Genomic DNA, 5,000 nt, shown 5'->3' with positions numbered 1-5,000 from the left:
ACATGCAGTAAGTTCGTCATGGGCGCTGGCCGGCAGGCCGCGAGACCTGACGCCCGGCGGCAAAGAGTGCCCCTCTGAGGATATAGATGTTCCGTTCCGCCGCACAATGGTGACGGTGACCGCTGCCTGCGGTGGCAACGCTGGGCAGAGTCGATACTCGCCGTGTGGTGGAAGGTAAACATTATGCGGTACATCAGTACTTTCCTAATAGTTCGGTCGTCTCACGGCACTGCTTAGTAAATGATGCAAGGCCACATATAGATGATTTATGCGAATGTCCCTATACGTGCTGTAAGACTGGGCACACAACGTGAATCGCACGTCAGCCACACACTCGAACATGCACCACTCTCGGCCTGCAACGGAGACACACAATACGTAAACATCTGGAATGCGACAATGTCGAGTGCATCCTCTCTGCCACATTGCACCGTCGACACTATGATAACCAGAGCAGTAGGTCCACCTATAAAAGCACAATACCCCACTCCTCCGACAACTACCATTGCTCAGATAAACCAACACCACCAACACACATCCTACACAGAGGGGCACCAAATATCACCCCCCCGCCCTCGTGTTATACCACATGAAAAATTGCAGAAGTGAGAGACACAGACCCGCCAGCCTCTTGCTACAAGCATCGAACCGACGTGACATATCTGACGGTGACTCAGGCATCCGCGTACTGCCACAACTATCCACCCCCCCCCCCCCCACTCTCTCTGCCCCCTTCCCACACAATACCGAATTTAACCAACTTTATCGCTTAACCTAACTGTGGCTGTACCAGATTATCGCTTAACCTAACTGTGGCTGTACCAGATTATCGCTTAACCTAACTGTGGCTGTACCAGATTATCGCTTAACCTAACTGTGGCTGTACCAGATTATCGCTTAACCTAACTGTGGCTGTACCAGATTATCGCTTAACCTAACTGTGGCTGTACCAGATTATCGCTTAACCTAACTGTGGCTGTACCAGATTATCGCTTAACCTAACTGTGGCTGTACCAGATTATCGCTTAACCTAACTGTGGCTGTACCAGATTATCGCTTAACCTAACTGTGGCTGTACCAGATTATCGCTTAACCTAACTGTGGCTGTACCAGATTATCGCTTAACCTAACTGTGGCTGTACCAGATTATCGCTTAACCTAACTGTGGCTGTACCAGATTATCGCTTAACCTAACTGTGGCTGTACCAGATTATCGCTTAACCTAACTGTGGCTGTACCAGATTATCGCTTAACCTAACTGTGGCTGTACCAGATTATCGCTTAACCTAACTGTGGCTGTACCAGATTATCGCTTAACCTAACTGTGGCTGTACCAGATTATCGCTTAACCTAACTGTGGCTGTACCAGATTATCGCTTAACCTAACTGTGGCTGTACCAGATTATCGCTTAACCTAACTGTGGTTGTACCAGATTATCCCTTAACCTAACTCAATTTGTCCCTTAACCTAACTCAATTTGTCCCTTAACCTAACTCAATTTGTCCCTTAACCTAACTCAATTTGTCCCTTAACCTAACTCAATTTGTCCCTTAACCTAACTCAATTTGTCCCTTAACCTAACTCAATTTGTCCCTTAACCTAACTCAATTTGTCCCTTAACCTAACTCAATTTGTCCCTTAACCTAACTCAATTTGTCCCTTAACCTAACTCAATTTGTCCCTTAACCTAACCCACGTTGTCCCTTAACCTAACCCACGTTGTCCCTTAACCTAACCCACGTTGTCCCTTAACCTAACCCACGTTGTCCCTTAACCTAACCCACGTTGTCCCTTAACCTAACCCACGTTGTCCCTTAACCTAACCCACGTTGTCCCTTAACCTAACCCACGTTGTCCCTTAACCTAACCCACGTTGTCCCTTAACCTAACCCACGTTGTCCCTTAACCTAACCCACGTTGTCCCTTAACCTAACCCACGTTGTCCCTTAACCTAACCCACGTTGTCCCTTAACCTAACCCACGTTGTCCCTTAACCTAACCCACGTTGTCCCTTAACCTAACCCACGTTGTCCCTTAACCTAACCCACGTTGTCCCTTAACCTAACCCACGTTGTCCCTTTGCCTAACATAGTTCACTGCTCGGAATCTCTGGTGTCGTTGTTATCCTCATGTAGATGTCTTGCGAGTGTTGCTTACTTTCCACATATTCCCGCTATCCACTGTCAATTGTACTGCAATAGGACTATATCGCCCCCCCCCCCCCCTCTGCCCCTCTCTTTGTGTCTCCGTCCTCTCAAGCTGGTCGGTCTGGCGTTTGAGTGTTAAATGAGCCTCGCAGCTGTTCAGTTGCGTTCAGATGTCGACGCCCTCAGTGTACGTCGTGGTATGGTCTGTGTCCATTGTCCGCTGATGTCGTACGCGTAACCCACACGCTGTACCGATCATCGGTAGTTACGTACAGAGTGAAGTAGTGTGATACGTGTGACCGTACGCTGGCTGTGCCCAACGGTGTCGAATCTCAATTTCCATATGTTGTGCTCGATGCTACTTGTCTCGTCTCCCAATAACAGCTAGGTTGCACTGTGGTACGCCGTAGAGGCGTGTGGGAGGAACGTACGAACGCATTGTATGTCACCCTGGGTCGCTGGGGGTGGTGGTGCGGTGAGTCAGGTCAGGTCAGCGTGAGCCGTGTGATGTAGTGACGCGTGTATTCCGACTTTGTCGTATTGCCTCACACAAAGTGCTACCCTGGTGGACCGCGTTCCATATCTGGGACATGCCGCAGATGCCGGTTGACAGTGGATCGCGGAAGGGACATCGCATACGTGCGCGGGCCACCTTCCACGTGTTCTCTTCTGCACATGTCGCAGTGTGTATGTGGTCTGATGTAGCGTGTCGTGACACATGACATCCTGGCATGCAAGAATTGTTGAATTCGCAAATGTAGGTGGACATCTACGTTTACTGCCCAAGATACGCAAATGAACTGGAAATCCGTTGTTGAGCGGTTGTTCACGCTGGAGGTGAATCTGTGATGGCGACGATCGGTACAGCTATTAACCGGTTGTTTCAGCGGTACCCGCCACATCCACACACGTGACTAGGCCCATGTGGGTATGAAGCGATACGCGGCGGTGGCTTGGTGGGACTGTTCCCGGCCGGTGAAGGGGGGCCGCCCGGCGTGTTGGCCGCGCGCTGCGTGGGCGCACGCGCAACAGGCGGCTGGTGGGGGGCGCCGAGTGGCAGGAGCGCCAGCCGACGGGCTCGGCAGGCGGCGCAGCTACGCTGCGGCGCACCCTGCACGCGGCGCCTGGCGGCCAAAGTTGGTTCAGCCGAGCCCGGTGCGAAGCGCGGTGGACATCTGCAGTGTGCTGGTCTGATTGAGGACTGTGTGCGTTGAGGATGCGCCGCCGCCTGGCACTCGGCGCCGCGACGCCGTCTGCTGCTCGGTCGCCCCAGCGGTTCTCGCAGGTGGTTTGTATCGCAGTTGTGCGGACGTGTTGGCGCGTGCGCTGTGCTGGGAGAGTTCGCTTCTGCACCCAAGTGGGGCTTTGCCCTTGTGTGGCGCTGGCGTTGGAGCTGCCGGTCACCATAGGTGGCGCGTGTTGTCTCCCGCCGGCAATGCCACGACAGCACGCTCCCGGGCCTCTGTCGGCAGCGGCAAGCTCAGTTGGGAGCAAGGGTGTTCGCACTAAAACCGTCTACTCGCCTAACTCCGGGCGATTGCGCCTCTCTCGAAACCGACCAAGTACCTAGGACGGCGCTGCGCGCCGCCGGGACCTGAGAGGGTTTCGAGGTGTATCGTGCAGGGGAGCTCGGCCTCCTCCTGTTTGCAGAATAATTGAGCGGACGCTTGCGTGTTCGCGCGGGCCCCCGGGACACACTCCCGGGCGGCCGGCTGCTCAGCTCTAGTTGACGCAGCTCCCTGGTTGATCCTGCCAGTAGTCATATGCTTGTCTCAAAGATTAAGCCATGCATGTCTCAGTACAAGCCGCATTAAGGTGAAACCGCGAATGGCTCATTAAATCAGTTATGGTTCCTTAGATCGTACCCACGTTACTTGGATAACTGTGGTAATTCTAGAGCTAATACATGCAAACAGAGTCCCGACCAGAGATGGAAGGGACGCTTTTATTAGATCAAAACCAATCGGATTGGCTTGTCTGGTCCGTTTGCCTTGGTGACTCTGAATAACTTTGGGCTGATCGCACGGTCCTCGTACCGGCGACGCATCTTTCAAATGTCTGCCTTATCAACTGTCGATGGTAGGTTCTGCGCCTACCATGGTTGTAACGGGTAACGGGGAATCAGGGGTTCGATTCCGGAGAGGGAGCCTGAGAAACGGCTACCACATCCAAGGAAGGCAGCAGGCGCGCAAATTACCCACTCCCGGCACGGGGAGGTAGTGACGAAAAATAACGATACGGGACTCATCCGAGGCCCCGTAATCGGAATGAGTACACTTTAAATCCTTTAACGAGTATCTATTGGAGGGCAAGTCTGGTGCCAGCAGCCGCGGTAATTCCAGCTCCAATAGCGTATATTAAAGTTGTTGCGGTTAAAAAGCTCGTAGTTGGATTTGTGTCCCACGCTGTTGGTTCACCGCCCGTCGGTGTTTAACTGGCATGTATCGTGGGACGTCCTGCCGGTGGGGCGAGCCGAAGGGGTGCTTTCGCGTCCCGAGGCGGACCCCGTTTAAATCCTACCAGGGTGCTCTTTGTTGAGTGTCTCGGTGGGCCGGCACGTTTACTTTGAACAAATTAGAGTGCTTAAAGCAGGCAAGCCCGCCTGAATACTGTGTGCATGGAATAATGGAATAGGACCTCGGTTCTATTTTGTTGGTTTTCGGAACCCGAGGTAATGATTAATAGGGACAGGCGGGGGCATTCGTATTGCGACGTTAGAGGTGAAATTCTTGGATCGTCGCAAGACGAACAGAAGCGAAAGCATTTGCCAAGTATGTTTCATTAATCAAGAACGAAAGTTAGAGGTTCGAAGGCGATCAGATACCGCCCTAGTTCAACACGCGATCTAGTGT

Source organism: Schistocerca gregaria, unplaced genomic scaffold, assembly GCF_023897955.1.
Source record: "Schistocerca gregaria isolate iqSchGreg1 unplaced genomic scaffold, iqSchGreg1.2 ptg001303l, whole genome shotgun sequence".
Taxonomy (NCBI): domain Eukaryota; kingdom Metazoa; phylum Arthropoda; class Insecta; order Orthoptera; family Acrididae; genus Schistocerca; species Schistocerca gregaria.
The sequence above is the reverse complement of the archived record's forward strand: the minus strand, read 5'-3'. Positions refer to the sequence as shown.